The sequence below is a fragment of the Podarcis gaigeae genome (genome assembly GCF_964106915.1).
Source record: "Podarcis gaigeae genome assembly, chromosome: 4".
NCBI lineage: Eukaryota > Metazoa > Chordata > Lepidosauria > Squamata > Lacertidae > Podarcis > Podarcis gaigeae.
In genome coordinates this window covers 27299898-27318196 of record NC_139677.1, presented here as the reverse complement: position 1 = coordinate 27318196, position 18299 = coordinate 27299898, and the positions used below count along the sequence as shown (strand labels likewise).

Genomic DNA, 18299 nt, shown 5'->3' with positions numbered 1-18299 from the left:
GCCCAAATATTACTGAAAAGCATTGAAAGTACTCAAAGTACATTTTTCCAAAAAAAAGTCAACAATTTTGGCTGCCCCCTGCCCCTAACAAATTTTTTAGCTATGCCTATGCTACTTTTTTATTTTTAATACTGTTCTTTTGTTTGACTGCACAGAAATGCGAGGGCGGCCCGAGCATGGTGGGGAACTGCCAGTTCCACAGATGGAAGTGGTTCAATAGGCTTGTGAGAAGTAAATATTTAAAAAATGCTGACCTGCAACATATCTAGTTCTTACGCAAAAAAATACTTCACACCTGCCACCAGATAACCTCTTTGAAGCATAGAGTCCAACCCCCTGCATTCAGGAATCTTTTTGCCCAATGTGGGGGCTTGAAACCATGGAGAACCATATACTCTGCATAGAATTCCTTGAGGGAAAGGCAGGATATATATATATATATATATATATATGCAGGTTTTGGTGTCCTCGGGTGTCTTCCCGTGTAAAAGTTGGGGTGTCTAGGCGACGTTTCGACGAGGTCTCACTCGTCATCTTCAGGCTGGTGAAGCACCAGCCTGAAGATGACGAGTGAGACCTCGTCGAAACGTCGCCTAGACACCCCAACTTTTACACGGGAAGACACCCGAGGACACCAAAACCTGCATTCCTGTACCCGTGAAAATCTACGAAAGCAAATATATATATATATATATATATATATATATATATAGTAACACCGTATGATTCATGTGTTTGTGAACACATCTATATCTTTCAGTGTGCATTGTTAAGGGGACACTTAAAATATAAGGTAGGTTCACACACACACACATACACTATGCCTGGAACACCCCAAAGTTTCACGCAGAAAGCAAAATTTTGGTGTGAAAACTGCAGGAATAGATTTCATGTTTAACTCTGGATACTGGGGAGAAAAAGAAACAGGAGCCTTGGGATTCTGATGGTGCAGTGAGAGAAACAAATACAATCACATCAAAATGGCCAAGGGATATCCTTTTCTAAAGAAGGCAAGCCAAAAGCAGAACCTGAGAAGTTTTCAAAGAGGCATGTCATTAAAGTGATGTCAAGCAGAGCACAAGCCCATGATCAGTTCCAGGAAAGCGTTGTCCACTTTCCCCTGTTTTATGGTCTCTAGCAAGGTGCTTTAATCTGTGCCTTCATGTTTGAAGCACAGATTTACTTTTAAACAGCAGAGCAAAGAGCCTGGCTGTAGATTCTGGAGTGAAGTTGAGGAGGGGGGAGGGAATTATCTTTTATCAGTCCTAGCAGTAATTCTCAGTGGGATTACATCTTGGCAAGCAGCAAAGCTAAGTGCCCAAAGTGATCCTACTGTGTGTTAATCACATGGCTAATTTGTTAAATTTGCATTTCATTTGTTTCTCAGGCTTTGAAGAGAAAGATTATTGATAAAGACACCCCCCTTCCCCTTTTCTATTCCTTATGAACTTTCCAAGAGATCTGCCTTCGATCAATCGGGCTTCTGTCCGTGACTCTCTCATGATTAGTGCTGCTGAACAGGAAGAGTTAATGATGGGGCAAAGCCTTTTGTGTCTCCCTGTGCTGCTGTGTAACTGTAATCATCCTTGGTAAATCGCTTGATGTGATTTTCTTTGGCTTTAGACTTGTTTTCTTGAGAATTTGCTTTGAGATAAAACTTCATCCCCCCCTCCCAACAACACCATCATTGAGTTGCTTATTTAATTGTTCTGCTCTATTAAATCCCATCTGTTTGATTTGTTAACCCTCTTTTCCGGCATAAGAATGGCATGAAGTGGATACGGACCTGCAATAATTTTTTATGTGTTTGGGAGGAAGAAGGACTGTCCTGTCCCCAACATCACCATGTTTCCTCAAACCTACACCGCTAAGGAGATCTGCATACTAAAATGGGAACAGTGGACATAAGTTAGATGCATCTCCCAATGCCCATCTGAACGTGCATTCCACTGAAAACACCCCCCAGAATGTGGGTGATATCTGTGCTCAGATTTTCCAATCTGATTCACTAGCCTTTTCCAATCTGGTTTTATCCAGATTTCTTGGACAACAACTAAAAATGGTTATGCATCATGGGAGTTGTACTTCGAAGTATCTGGATAGTACCAACTTGGAAAAGACTGCTGTAGACAAAGTGGAAGTTTGACTTCTATCTCCCTGAAGTGTAAAGTTATAGAAAAGTGTTTTTTCTTGTTGTAGGAGATTCATGTAATGTACAAAACAACCCTTTAAATGTCCACTGTCTTGGACTTCAGATACCTGAATGTTCACAATGGCAGAAAGAAGGTCCCCATGTTTATATGAAGACAATCTTGCTTTTGCCATCTTTCAACAAGGTTGAACATTTTGATCTGTGACTTATGAGTCCAGCATGAACATACTGGTGAGGTTGGAGCCCTACCAGAGGTATAGGGCTATATCAGTAATTATCAAGCTATTAATCCATGTTGTGAATTGGAAAATGGAAATGAAAAGAAACAGCTTGCCTGGTTAGAGAGGAGAGTTTCTCTGTGCATTTACAGAGCACTTCTTTCATTTATCTTTGGTCTGTTTGAGCCAGCTCTCCCCCTTTTGTGGGTTGAGGTCAGGGGTATCTAAGAGTTTCTCTTCCTATACATTTCCCCACACAGATAGGAAATCTGCCTACAGACTGGGGAAGAGTTGGTATTCACCATGCAACATGTCTGTTTTACAGTCTTATACGTGCTGCAAAGCCACACTGAATCATCATAATGTAGATTTGGGGCTGGGGTGTTGTCTAGGGGAAGGCATGTTGTGGTTCTTTTGTATCTTTATTTCAGATCGTGTGATTTATGTGGAAATTGTTCAGTTTGGTTGTGTATTTTTAAATGTTTTATTTATTGCTTATGACTACTTTTGCCATGTTGTCACTGTATATTTTTTTCATGTTGTAAGCCACCTTGAACATGGTTTGAACTGTGAAAAGGCGACATGCAAATAAAATTATGTATGTATATATGTAGATGCAATTTATCCCTCAGGATAAAACTGATGACATCTGAAGAGTCATTGTTTCCCTGGTCCATTTCCAGGTTTTATTTATTCACTGCATTTATTTCACTACATTTTTCTCCAAGGAGCTTGAGGTGGTGTACATGGTTCTCTCCTTCCTCAATTAATCCTCACAACAACTCAGAAAAGAGATGCAATAACCCAGTGACCTTCATAGCTGAGTGTAGAATTCAACCCTGGTCTCCCAGGCCCTAGTTGGACATTCTAACCACTACACCAGAGTTTTTCAACCTTTTTGAGTCCACAGCTCTCTTGACCAACTACGGTACATTCTTTCTGCAGCACCCTTGTGGGGCTCAGGAGCCTAGTTATGTCACCCCTTGCCTGCAGAATTGGCAGCCTGTCCTCTTTTTTCAAACACTCTTTTTTGTTTGTTTGTTGGGAAACCCTTTTGTTTACACGTGACACAACTCTTTCCTAATCCCCTTACTTCAGAAGAATGAACTGAGAGGAGTGGGTGGCCCCAATTCCAGGTCAGCCGTGCTTAACAGGCTTGTAAGTGATGGAGAACTCTCCCAAATAGTGGCCAATCATTTCAGGCTTGATTTCCACCTGGTTGAAGGTCTTCCCATTGTACACACCAACCATGCTGCCCACCATTTCTGGAAGGATAATCATGTTTCACAAGTGGGTCTTGGCTACCTCAGGCTTCTCCATGGGCAGGGACTCTTTCTTGGCCTTGCGAAGCCACTTGAGGAGGGAGTGCTGTTTGCGGCGCAGGCCACAGTTGAGCTGCCGGCACTGTACAGCTGCATCAGCTGCTCGTAGGACATGTCAAGGAGCTGGTCCAGGCAACACCCCGATAGGTGAACTTCCGGAAAGTACTCTTCCTCTTCTGCTCAACCTCTGCCATCTTGGCAGCAGTATCCACTGGGAAAAGGCCGAGATCCCATGCGGCTTGCCTTTTTCAAACACTCTTGTGGAGTGTTCCCTCAACCTCCTCTCTCCTCTCTCCTTGGCAGTCCTCTGGGCAGCTGCCACCCCTGGTCTCTGAGCTCCTCCTCCTGCTGCTAAGAGAGGTGCCTCCTCACATTGCCTCACAGGGGTCTGGGAAGCACCCCCTGGCCAGCCTCAGAGGCACCATTTACCTGGGGAGCTTGTAGCCAGGGCTGCTGCAACAAACAGCTGTGGAAGCCCTGGGGAGGCAGAGATGCAAGAGGGCATCAGAAGAGGGAGGGAAGGACAGAGGGACAGAAGCCAGTGTTGCCCGTAGCACCCCTGAACATCAGTTAAGACATCCCAGGGTGCCATGGCACACTGGTTGAAAACCATTGTACAGCCTCTGGTGAGCATGCTTAGGATTGCAGAATTGGGCATTACATTTGAAGGATGAATATAAACTGGGAGTCACACTATTCTCCAGTGCTATGGGAAGAGTGACAACTTGTTTTCAGAAAAGCCTACCTAGTGGCAGACTCTGGGCTATCAGATTTCAGTGGCGCCCCTTGCGATGCTAAAATTTGGTGATCCACCTCTTGTGCTCTATTCTACAGCATTGTTGTGATGCTGCCTGCAAAATGGCACCCAATGTGGCTGAACCAGTTGCACCACTCTGAAACCACCTCTGGCCAACCACAACAGGAAGAACTTAACAACAGGGCAGCCATCTTGTGAAAGCCAGCAACCATTCACCACCGTGAGCACAGGAAACAGGAGACAGAGGCAGTAAATTCTTCAGGAATTGGAAAGGAAAGAAACTGCCTAGGTAGGCGAAACTTTTTGGCATGTTTAGCTGCTATCAGTAGGATGCTGTAAGCATTTTTATTACAATATCAAAGGACAGAAATTAGATGAATACATGTAGCGGTTGGAATCTAATTTCAGATGGCTTACTGCAGCTTGCAAAATTAAAACATATTGTAATAATATATGATTTCAGCACTGCACTCCCTCTTATTCTTCAGTTTCTGACAACCTTGGAATGTAAACACACATTTGGCATCATGACTGAGATTTCTCCCACCTGGTGTCTACCTTTTATGTTTATCGGCGCTCCAATAGGAATTGTACATAGACTGACTTGTTGCCAAATTATAGCATAGTTTACTTTGCCCAGTTCACTCCCAGGTGCAGGCCTGTCTAGTGTCTATTATTTAGAAGATAATATACAGTACCAAGAAATGACATGCAATCTCTACTAGACCAGGAAGTAATTACTTTTTGACTATGGCCTAATTGAACTGTTCAGTTCTTCTCTGCTTTATTTGATCTGATTTGACCTTCTTACTCTGTGACCATAGAAACAACTCAGGATGTGTGAGGCATCAGCCCATAAAGATTCTCTCTCCTCTCTCTGATTCCTGCAGCAGTTGTCTTGATATGAGATGATTGGATTTTATCCCTTAAAGTTTGTGATCCAGATTTGATTTTGACTTTTCTCCAGTGTCATGCTTTGAACACTTCCTTTCAAGATGGTGGGCAGTTTGTTCAACACACTGCTGCTGTAACAGTGGTCTGTCTTGAAGACAAACACCTGTTTAAACCTCCACTTAGCTGAGTTTATTTATCAGTTTTACCCATTATCCAATTTTGTGCTAATCTGATCTCTTCTATACATATCTCTCTCAGGTAAAAACACCAGAAGAGCTTCAATCAAATATAAGTGACAAAGGAGCCTGTTTGACAAACCAAAAGGGCTTCCTTGATTATAAGTAACACAACATTTCTTGTTATATTATTTTTGCATATTATTATTTCCTGCCGTGTGAAAATCCCTTTCAGATGACCACAGTGCCTGGAGACAGGCAGTCAGGTCCTGAATCCACAGCAGTGATCAGAGGGGGAAAGATTGCTGGGATTAGTGCAGAAAGGGGTGGAGCACTTTAGAAAGATGAAAATAGGGACGTCCTATTTAATAATAGGATGTGGGTGGCACTGTGTTCTAAACCACAGAGCCTAGGGCTTGCTGGTTGGCTGCTCGGCGATTCAAATCCCCGTGATGGGGTGAGCTCCCATTGTTCAGTCCCAGCTCCTGCCCACCTAGCAGTTCAAAAGCACTTCAAAGTGCAAATAGATCAATAGGTACCTTCCCTCCAGCAGGAAGGTAAATGGTGTTTCTGTGCACTGCTGTGGTTCGCCAGAAGCGGCTTAGTCATGCTGGCCACATGACCCAGAAAAATTGTCTGTGGACAAACATTGGCTCCCTTGGCCAGTAAAGCAAGATGAGCGCCGTAACCCCAGAGTTGTCCGTGACTGGACCTAATGGTCAGGGGTACCTTTACCTTTATTTAATAATAGTCCCATGGACTGCAAGAAGATCAAACCTATCCATTCTTAAGGAAATCAGCCCTGAAAAGACAGATCCTGAAGCTGAGACTCCAATACTTTGGCTACCTCATGAGAAGAGAAGACTCTCTGGGAAAGACCCTCATGTTGGGAAAGATGGAGGGCACAAGGAGAAGGGGACGACAGAGGACGAGATGGTTGGACAGTGTTCTTGAAGGTACTAACATGAGTTTGACCAAACTGCGGGAGGCAGTGGAAGACAGCAGTGCCTGGCGTGCTCTGGTCCATGGGGTCACGAAGAGTCGGACATGACTAAATAACAATTTAATAATAATAATAATAATAATAATAATACCCCACCCATCTGACTGGGTTTCCCCCAGCCATTCTGGGCAGCTTCGAACATATACAGCAACATAATAAAATATTAAAAAACTTGCCTATACAGGGTTCCCTTCAGATGCTCAGGGGGTCAGATAACTCCATACCCTCCAACATTTCTCTGATAAAATAGGGGCACCCTACCGTAACTGCCAATGTTTTTCTAATGAAAATTGGGGATGTCCTAAGGAAAAGCAGGAGATTCTTGGACCAAATCAGAAACTGGGATGGCTTATGTAAATTTGGGACTGTCCCTGGGAAATAGGGACACTTGGAGGGATTGTTCTGATATGTGGAGCCTGGGCATCTGTCCCTGATGGCACCACTGAACCCCCACCCCACCCCCAAAATGGTTAGCTTCCATCCATCCCTGCAGTAGGGTACATCCCTACTCTAAGCATATCATCTCTGCTCTCTGGCTTTCCCTGTCCATCCTGTCAGGTGGTATATTGCACTGTGGCACAGGATAAGGATTAGTGCAGAAAGTCGTACTAAGGGAGAAATCCAGTTCAAATATCTGGAGCAGCACCCAGCCACTGGGTACGGATGGCATTGACTCTGAAAATTGAATTTTAATTTACTGTTTTTAACCATGACATGCATATTGATTTATATTTATAATGAAATTTCACGACACATTCCATGAAACACCAGGCTCCACAAAGACAAGATGTTAATCTATATTTAATACATTTATTGTAAGGTTAAATATGGCATGAAAGACAATAGATATTACCATTGTTCTCCAGTTCAGTGCTTTTAAGAGTGAGAACAGTAGCGTAGATCTAATTTTACAAGGAAATTGCTAAAAGAATGGATGTATTAGAATTGATATAATAAAACAAGGTATTTAAAATTGCATGCTCAGGTGGGTAATAAGTGCTTAAAAATTACGGCTGGCCACTGAAAAAGATGCATTTGCTCAAAAACTACCACTGTTCTTTAATAGCTGATAGCCACTGTATTAGGTTTATTGTGTGATTTTGGTTTTTAGTATTAAGGTGACTTTGGTATGAGCATAATCTGATAGAAAATGATCTAAAAGGATTTTTTTTTTAGACAGCAAAGTCAATGCATTCTTCTTGGTTTGGTGGGAGATACATAATCCCAGGCAAAGCTATATAACTATTCTAAACCTCAGTTGGTGGTAACTCATGTCATAAATGCTTGCATCAGAGAATCATGCTTTAAAATAGTTCTTTTTTCCCCTTTGTGCTTGAATATTATCAAACCTGCAGCCAAAGATTTGGCAGGTTGTTCTGAATTGAAATGTGAAATTCAACTGACTCAGAACTTCAGAACGACAAGCAGGCTCATCAGCAGATTATCTCCAGCAAAGTTTAAGGGCAGGGGAGGAATTGATCAATAGGGATAGGCAGGAAATTTGGTTCAGTCCACATTGTAATCAGAACGTACCTAACTTCAATTTCCTGAAATGATATGTGAACCAAAACTCAGCTATCTGCCAAAACTCCAAATTTTGTGATGCATTTCATCAGTGAAGAGTATCATACGAAACTGTATATTAAGGGAAAGTATGCCAAAAAAGGCCTGTTAGTGAAAATAACATAAATGCAGGGAATGTTGCTTGCAAAAATGTGTGTATCTGCTGAAACTGCATGTTAAACTGTGTATATTAGGGGAAAATTGCACTGAAATGCCTTTTTTGTGTGAAGAAAGACATAAAAAAATATAAATTGCAAATAGTTGTGGAATTGTGGAGAACTAAACTTAAAGACCGGAAAAACAAGAAACTGTGGGAAGCCAAAATGGGCAGATTTGTCTATTACTACTGATCAACCGACGATACCAACTGGGATTCTGAAAGGGCCACACAGAAGGATGCTATTGACAAATATACCACAATAGGAGAGTCATTGGCTCAAAACAAAAACAAAAATAAAAACGTGAGATTTAGCCAAGAGCAAAATATTTCCTTTTTTTGGAATTCCAGGGTATAACACTTGCTAAGAAGGATTACAGAAAAGTTGTTCGCGTTAAGAAGAAATCTGGATTCAATTCGTTCAGCTAAACTTATCTACGAAAGCCACATTATGCCACCCAGTAGTTCTATTGGTTTAGATGTATTGTGCTTTTATGTGCTGTGATCCACTTTGAAAATTTCTCATGAAGGACGAGTAAAAAAACAACTAGTGTGTTTAAACGGCAACACTTCAATGTGTTCCTAGCAAATGTATTCAGCTCTTTCGAAACCCACTTTTTATCAGCTCACCAATTTATACTAGTCTTCCTCAACGTGGTGCCCTCTACATATTGTTGGATTACAACTCAGAATAGGCAATACTCTCATGCATCTTTAGCTTGACCTGATATAAGGCAGCTATATACTTACATGTGGAAATGGGACCAGAGATGGCTCCCACCTACCATCCCCAATGCTCTGCTGTTGGAATTGTTATGATGCACACCCACATACATTCCTATTGATGTCCAGATGATCTGGCAGTGGAAGGTTTATGCTGTCTTCCATAGTTTGAGATGTGAATTCTTGAGAGTGCATTCTCAGCTTTCCCAGAAAGATGCTGTTTCCAAAATTCAGCACAATGGATGTTCTGAGACTTTGGAGAACTGCTGTATAAGCCTGAATAAGGACTTGGTGTTGTGTGTGTTTGTGTGTGTGAGTGAGTGTGTGCAAAACTTTCCCATGAATGAAAGAGAACTATGCAGGGGGCTGCTGATTCCAGGATGCATGTGTTGAAAATATAACAAAAATAACAGTCTCACTTGTCAGCTAAACTGGAAGTATTGCTTATGGAGGAAATAGAAGCTGGGTTTTTTTATGGATTGTGTGTGGAAGTATGCTGGAGGAGAACTTTGGTGGGGTGCATGTACAGTAGACTAAATAATGGTTTTGTGCAGTGTGTGTGTGCGTGTGCATGTTGACCCATAAGTGATATCAAGTCATATTGATACTGTTATGAGTTTCAGGTTCCCCTGTGTTGTGCATTTCTGGGTGCCAGGCACTGAACCCCTGGATTCAGCAAATGTTAAAATATAAGGCAGGTCAGTTTGCTGATGAGTTAATCTCCTGGGAGATGAGCCATTGGGAGAACAAAAGCTAGGTGATGAGCCATTAGGAAAGCCAAAGAGAAGGGGATCTGTGCCAGACGGCAAATGGGAGGGGCCCTTCTCTCAGCTCAGATTCAGTAAGAAGACAAAGTCAGAGTTTGAAGTAGAGTTTCCCCCCTCTGCACATGGTAAAGGCAGCTAGTGGAAGAGTGGGTCAGAGAGTGATGGTTGATTTCCATTTGATTCCAAGGCAGTCAACCTAGACCCTCTTGGGGTGGTAATGCTGTGAACTCCTCCATCATAGACTGAGGTTGTATATATGGGTAAATAAACCATATATCATCCAGACACCACAGTCTCCACTGTGCCTCATTTCCTAAAGGAAACATGAACCCTGGGTAAATGACTGGTGATTCCTGGAATCTTGCACCACTCAGAGATTGGGCTGGTGTGCAACACTACATTCTTCATTTCATAAGTGTGGCTTGCTGAATCTGTTCACTCAAAAACATGCCATGGTCTTTATAAAACTATGCAAATAGTTTTCATTAAAATGTGTGCTCCTTAAAAAGTGCATCTTGTTTGTGGATGTCCTTAAAATATCTTATTTTTGAAATACTCATTTATCAAATTTGAGGTTGACAGACCGTGATCACAAAATACAAATTCAAAAAGTGAGCATCTGTTGTCAGGGAGTTTCTCTAATTTTAAAATCTAAAATATCAAATAATACTACAGCTTTCTCCAAGGGGGAAAAAAATCCTGTATATATTTGCGTTTAAGAGTGTGATGACTGGTAAATCTTCTTTGAAGCAAGGGCTTTAACTTGTCACTTCCTAAGCTGTAATATGCACGGATTGTGGAAAAGAAGATTGCAGTTGTAGCCCCTGTGAATTCCCTATGGTAAATAGGGGAAAGAAAGAAAAAAAACACCCTGAAATGGAACAAACTAAACAATGCTTTTGAGGTAGGGGGAGAGATAATCAGAGGGAGAATCAAGCCCATTTTGAGCATCAGATGAGTTTTTGGTTTCCAGAATATAGTAAGTTTGCTTAGTGCAGGGCAGCCTTAAAATAACGATAAAAGTCTGCTGGGAAATGAGGAAAACCAAGCCATGCATCTGATCCATGGAGAACGTGAGGGGCATCAAGTTTGAACAGTTAAAATAGCTGCCTTTATTCATGTGAATACTTGTGTTCTTGCATGCCAAACCATATGGTAGGACCAGCCCTACCATTAGACATGGTCATGCGGTTGCTTCATGTGTCAGATTTTGCTAAGCCGTATACAGTGTGTGTGTGTGTACATATATTAAGAAAATTAAAGTTATAGAAAATAAAGTGGAAACAGAGAAAAGAGGGAGACAGAGGGGAGGGGGAAATGCAATTTGTTTTCAAATCACAACCTGTAAACATCTGCCTCAGGTGCCAATATGTTTGAGGACATTCCTGTGATATTGACATGTGTGGGGAGCTTTGCTTAGGGCTTTCCATTCCCTCACATGATTAGAAGCACATGAAGAAGACTGTGCAGGCTAAGCCATCACCCTCTGTTGTATTGCTGTGCCTGGTCCTTGCTGCCCTCCAAGCACCACGAAGGCTTCCCTGATTTCCCTCCTGTGATTCTAATTACATGGGGGAACTGGATGCCCAAACAAGGCACACATGGGAATGCCAAAATGAATCGGCCTCTCTAGGACTCGCCAATGGCCTAGCGAAAGGGACTTGCAAAGGAGCAATATAAAAATTGCTTCAGGCTTTTGTTATGCTTGTGTGCTGTAGCTTGACTGAACTTCACCACGATCTTGCAAAAAATATCAGCAGGGAAACATCTGGGCTGTGTGTGACACTTGCTTGCATCTCTTTCATCAGACGAATTAGTAGCATTGTTACGCCATGCCTGTGCAAAAATAATAATAATAAAAAATGATGATGTAGAGCACAATGACTGCATATCACTTCCCATTCAAGGCTGAGCAGCCATTAAAGATGTGAATACCAAGCATGATTGGCAAGAGAAAAGCGCTAGAAGTCAAGAGCACAATGTAAGGAAGCAAGTGCATTGAAACTTAAGGTGGGGAATGAGTGTGTGCATAGATTACAACCTATTGATCGCAAGCGCCTTTTATTCCACTCATGACTCACCAGCCAAAGAGAAGAAAAAACTCATTTAACATGAGATTCTTCTGCTCTGTTGACAGCTAGACCAAAAGGAGTTCCTGTAGTTATATATGAACCAAAAACGAGAGCCAATCTATCTGTTTCACTGCATACATTGTGTTGGACAAGGGTTTCTATCCAGTGATGCTCAAGAAGTTGCTGAATTGCATGGATTAATGATCCCACAACATATTGAGAGCGACAGTGCTCCACCCTGGTGCAGGGCAAACCCATGTACAAATAAGGAGCATATATTCAACAGGAATCTGTAGCCAATCACATCTCCCCAATAAGTACACACAACTGCAAGCACATCTTCATTGCAACCACATGTTTCAATGTTAGGTGTACACTTGAAGCATCTTGGGTGTACATCACAAAGAATAATGTGTGACATGGCTTGCTATCTGCAGTTATTTGGAACAGGCTTTCACTAGCCAGCAAACACAGAAAGCTGGGCTACGCAAAGTTTATTTAAACATTTAACAACCCACTTTTCCATTTAATTAATGTCTACAGCAAATTTAAAAACCAGTGCAAATCAAAAGCCAAACGAAAACATTTCCAATTCCAATATCAATGAAAAAGCAGAAGCAGAAATAAAAATTTTAAATATCCATAAATAAAAGCTCTTCATTGGCTCTGCCGAAAGACGAGCTTCATCAGGTTCCTCCATCAACTCTTATCTGCAGCAACCATTCCATCAGACTGTGAAGGATGGAGAGAGATGGTACCAGAGGGCCTTTTCATCAGCTGTGCTGAAAGACTAGAAACTTTTGGTTTCTCTCCAAACTCTTCCTCTCCTGCTGTTGACTCCCGTTCTCTGTAACAAAGAATTACTGCTTGAGCCTGCTTTTTCCCTATTCCCTCCCAATCCCTTTTCCTTTTCTGTCTCCTCTTTTAGATTGCAAGTCTGAAGAAAGGGACTGTATTCTCTCTGACATTTGTAAGCTGCTCTGGAGACTTCTCCATCTGAATATGAAACAAAATGCAAACTACAATGACTTATTAAAGGGTCTGGTAAATGAAACAATATCTGGTGCTTAAAAGATGTTAAAGAAGATGCTAGGCAAATGTGTGTGTGGCCTTGACACAACTGGGATGCTATGACAATGAAGGCTGTGTCCCTGGTGGGTGGGCCTTGGTTGATGGTGTTAACTTACAGGCAGTTTCATACTACAGAATCTGGCCCAAAGTGTGTTTGTGAGAAGTTGAGGAAGATTCCTGCTCTCCTGGGCCCTCTCCCCTTTCTCTGTTGGAGATAAGGTAAAGGTAAAGGACCCCTGGATGGTTAAGTCCAGTCAAAGGCAACTATTGGGTTTCAGGCCTAGGGAGCCAGCATTTGTCCACAGACAGCTTTCTGGGTCATGTGGCCAGCATGACTAAACCGCTTCAGGTGCAACAGGACACCGTGATGGAAACCTATTCATCTACTTGCACTGGTGTGCTTTCGAACTCCTAGGTTGGCAGGAGCTGGAACAGAGCAATGGGAGCTCTGTTGGAGAATCCAGCCCTTAACATACACAGGTCAGAGACCTAGGGCTTTATTGGTCAAAAACAATTACACCTAGTGTTGCACCCCAAAACAAACTGGAAGCGGTGAGCATAAGAACATAAGAAGAGCTCTGTTGGATCCAGCATCCTGTTCTCACAATGATTAACCAGATACCTGTGGGAAACTGTGATGGCCTGGGACTCAGGCTCGGACTTGGAGCCAGAGGAGTCTCAGTCCTTTGCCTCAGGCAGCAGCTGAACCTTGTCTGGGGTCTGATTCTGAAGAGCCCCAGTTTGCACAGGTTCCCCTGCAACACCCTGAGCCTGCCCTGGCTCCAGATGCGGGGATTACCTTGTTGCCCTCTGCTGGGCAATCACTTACAGCTGCTCCACTACCAGTTGGTTCAGGAGAGGCTGGGGTGGCCTCTGGGTCCAGTAACCCACTGACATGTCCTGAGCTGCAGAGACTGAGGTCTGAGAGAAGGAGAGACCTGAGTACTTGCAGGAGGAGTGCTTGCCTTCGGGCGAGACAGGGAGGTGAGTCACCGGGGGATCAGGACCGACCGTTACCCCAACAGAGATAAAAGGCTGCTGGACCCTGCCCCAGGTTGCGGAAGCAACATTGCTGTTTGCTAGAACCTGCCTGAGACTCCGTGCCTGACCTTGCCTGGTTTCCTGCCTCGTGTCCTGCCTTGGCCCTGTCAGACTGACTCCTTGTGGAACCCTTGGATTCGGGACTGGACCTGGACCGCGTTGCTCGGGTTACCCCAGGGCCCAGCACAGAAACCTACAAGCAGGACCCAAACATATGAGCACTCTTATGTCCTGTGGTTTCTAGCAACTGGTATTCAGAAGAATTATTGCCTCCAACTGTGGAGGCAGAACAGCCATCAGGACAAGTAGCCATCCATACCTTCCTCCTCCTTGCATTTGTCTAATCTTCTTTTAAAGGAATCCAAGCTGGGTTCCTCAGTACCTTCTGTGAGAGCAAGTTCCACAGATTAACTGTGCAGTATACGAAGAAGTATGTTCTTTCTTCTGTCCCAAATCTTACAAAACATTTTCTCTATTCATTTTCTCTATGCTGTTCATGTCCTTCAAGCCGTCATGTCTAGTTGCACCCCAGCAAAATGTTTGGTCACATTTTCATACCACCCAATATCCCATCCCTTTTTGTGGATCTTTGGGTCCTCATTTGTTTTTCTTTAAAGACAGTGTGAAGTAGAGTATAGAATGTTGGAACTGAGCTTGGAAGAGCCTGGGTTATATTTTTTGGGGGTGCAAGTTAGACCTTTAGCTTACACTGTTTTCCGATGAAGTTTACTGCCCCCAGCCCCATTTCTGTTTAAGGGGGAAAACTTAAACAATGTATAGGATCAAACAGATAAAACAGGATCATTTTAAGTGTAGCACCATGACTATCTTAAAGGGAGCACAGGATAAGAAAGGCTAATGTGATAAATACCATCTATGGCACTATGATATGTTGGCATTTGCAAAATACTATGTAGATCAAAAGTTAAAAAGGGAGTTAATCCTAAAAAAACACAACCTAATATTGGGAAATGTATTTGGTAATATGGGCAAGGCAAGGCTTAGAAACATTGAGACAGTGCAAAACCTTTCTTTTTCTTTTTAATCAAACTTCACAACAGAGTTATCTGAGTTGGGGAAATGTTACATAATAGAATTTATGAATCTTAGTACGACATCTGCATGGCTCATCAGTTAATCATTTGAGCTCATACACTCTTTGGTTTCCCCGTAATGAATTGGGATATGACTGTTTTGTGTGAATACCTATATTTGCATGTGAACTAGGGTATTCATGCATGAACAACAGCATCCACCCACCCTTCTTCTTAAAGGGACCACTTCATTAATTTGTCAGAGAGTCAAACATGATCCCAGGTAAAGCCACACTGCATTGTGCAGCCTTTCTGTATCTCTGTTTGTTGCATGATGCGCCAAAATATGTGTGGGCATTTGGAAGGGAAGACATGGCAGGAAGGTGGGAGGGCTGGAGACTTGCTTTGCTTGGAGTTTGTTGTCCACAGTCCTTCACTCCTGGTTATTGTATCCCCCTGCCCCACCCACTTTTACTCCAACCAGACATGATCTGAGACTGATAATAAAGCTGACAAGGGAACAGTATCTGGACGAATGGGCTGTGGGAAGAATTAATGGGCATAGAAAAAATGTAATCACAGTGTGGGTTGTATCCAGCAGCATTCTGCTTGTGTGATGGATCTTCCCTTTATTCTCCTTTCCCCTGTAGCCCTCCGCACAACCTAACAATTTGCTCCAGAGGGTGGGAGAACCTCCAGAGCAGTTGGGGGCATACGTGAGAAGAGAAGAAGGGGGAGGCCCAGCTACATAAGCCGAACTCCATTTGCACAGAGTTTGGGGTACACCCCCCTGTATTTTCTGCCCACTGATGTCCCTCACAAATGTTCACTCTTGAAGTACCATAAACTAATCCGGAAGATGATAACTTGGTTTTTCAAGGCTTTGGGCCAAATTCTCCCTTACTTTTTGTATCTGGATGAAGCAGACAAAAATGTGAGGTGCTTGCACATGCATTTTAGACCTTGCGCACCTTTAAAATACATGTGTCTGGTGATTGCGCAAGAATCGGGACTCTACTCGCAGGCCTTCCGAAGGGGCAAACACCAACTGTGCACTTCACACTTCGATACAGCCTGTGTTGACACAGCACAGCACTTGGATCAGGCGGTGTTGACCTGTTCCCTATATTCAATATTTCAGCTGTCGCTTCTGACTTCTGACTTTCCCTCCTGGAGGCTTCTACTAGTCTAGGCATGTGGCCGGGAGAGACAGATAACTTCATGACTCCAGTCGTCTTGTGGATTTATCCTGCAGGCCTGACATGGGGAAGGAGGGAGAGGCGGGTGTCACACAGAGGAGTGAGCATGTTAAGAAAATATGAGCAAACGAGACGGGGAAACGTTTGCTGGGAAATGAGCTCATGTGACGTGGCAACAAATTGAAGCTACAATTAGGCAGTGAATCCAGCCAGGTTCCTGCCTTGCTGTCTGTCCCACGGTTACTGGCCAAAAGCACCAGGCATACAATGGTGTTTCAGGTGGCCATGCATACCTTCCTACGCTTATGTTGTAATGTGTGATTTGGGGCGCATGTGTGCCTGCCCAGTTTCTGCATTCCTGGCTCAAAGCTGTTCATTGTGGAGCCAGAGGACCTTTGTCAAAGCCTCACTCCCACTGGAGGCTGGTTCATTTGGGCCAATGGGGCACTACTACGCCTGCCTGTATTCTTACAGGGGAAGCTCTGCCTGTCATTGGCTCTGGGTTCACCTATTGTTGGGCCCCCTGCCTGCCACCCGGCTAATGAGCAACAGCCACCATTGCTCACTCACTCAACACTAAATAGCATCTGTAAGCTGCTTTCCTGAGGCTTTTCTCCCTACTTTCTCCCTGTTCTCTCACTCATGCCAGGGATATTGTTGTTGTTGTTTAGTCATTTAGTCGTGTCTGACTCTTCGTGACCCCATGGACCAGAGCACACCAGGCACTCCTGTCTTCCACTGCCTCCCGCAGTTTGGTCAAACTCATGCTGGTAGCTTCAAGAACACTGTCCAACCATCTCGTCCTCTGTCGTCCCCTTCTCCTTGTGCCCTCAATCTTTCCCAACATCAGGGTCTTTTCCAAGGAGTCTTCTCTTCTCATGAGGTGGCCAAAGTATTGGAGCCTCAGCTTCAGGATCTGTCCTTCCAGTGAGCACTCAGGGCTGATTTCCTTCAGATAAGGAATAAGTTTGATCTTCTTGCAGTCCATGGGACTCCCAAGAGTCTCCTCCAGCACCATAATTCAAAAGCATAAATTCTTTGGCGATCAGCCTTCTTTATGGTCCAGCTCTCACTTCCATACATCACTACTGGGAAAACCATAACTTTAACTATACAGACCCAGGGATATACCAAGATGCATAGAATGAAGGTTGTAAGTTGTGCCCAGCAGATACCAAGCAAGGGTTGCATCAGAGCCTATTTCACACTTTTTGTCTCTGGAATGAAAGCTATGAATATTGGTAGAGCATGAGGCTCTTAATCTCAGGAGTGTGGGTTTGAACCCCACGTTGGGCAAAATACACTTGCACTTCAGGGGGTTGGACTAGTCTATGATTCCACGTGAGACACTTTGGAAAACACGCAGAATGTACAGCCCAGTAGCTACTTAGAAAGCAATTAAGGTAATTTAAGTGTTGTATATGAAAACGACCTCATTCTGCTTTCTGGGTCATTGTAAACATACAGAAAAACCAACTTTGGGGCATATTGCGTTCCAGCTTCACAAGGAAACAGCAAGTAAATGAGAAACCTAAATAAAAGCATTTTTATATTATCTCTCTTTCTCTTTTTTGTTGGAAAAAATTAAGATAACAAAAATCCCTAAGCACTAAAGTAATTAAAATCTCCAGGCAGTTTAAAATCAAATAACTCTCACTTAGGCAGGATATTACAAGACTAATTCCTTAGATAGGCAACAACTCCCCATCTCTTCAAGCTATTAATTCTGTATTTTGAGGACTGCATGAACACCATTGATAGAAGTCACTGACTTTGATCCTGCTCCTAAATTCAGGTAAGGGGCTAGGACTTGGCTGGTCAGCCATGCAATGGATAGCACAGGCCCATTGCATTCCTACATGTGTCCTCTGCCTTCTCTGCTTTAATAGACCAGGAACAGAACCCCACAAGGTAGAATAGGCTGTGTGCCCACTGTAGTACTCACCAGTGAAACTTGCTTGGTGCCAAAACAAGCATTTAGCGTTTTTTTGGATGGGGTAAATACTTTCCTCTCCTCTCAGACATCTGATAGTCAGCCTTATTTCATGCATGTAGCAAGTCACAGTTGAAAGACTATCCTTGAGTGGATAGCCAGGGCTGGAAGAAATGGGGCTAGCCCACTGGTGTCATATATAGGTCTGGATCTGACC

At 43.2% G+C, this 18299-nt stretch overlaps 1 long non-coding RNA gene and 1 pseudogene across 2 annotated transcripts in view; both read right to left on the bottom strand.

Moving 5' to 3' along the window:
• LOC310843028 overlaps positions 1–18299 on the bottom strand; it is a 343220-nt gene that overhangs the window by 209342 nt on the left and 115579 nt on the right. The window lies entirely within an intron of this gene.
• Positions 3446–3929, bottom strand: LOC310842698 (small ribosomal subunit protein uS19 pseudogene; annotated as a pseudogene). Its single transcript has one exon. The product of its transcript is annotated as a small ribosomal subunit protein uS19 pseudogene (transcript).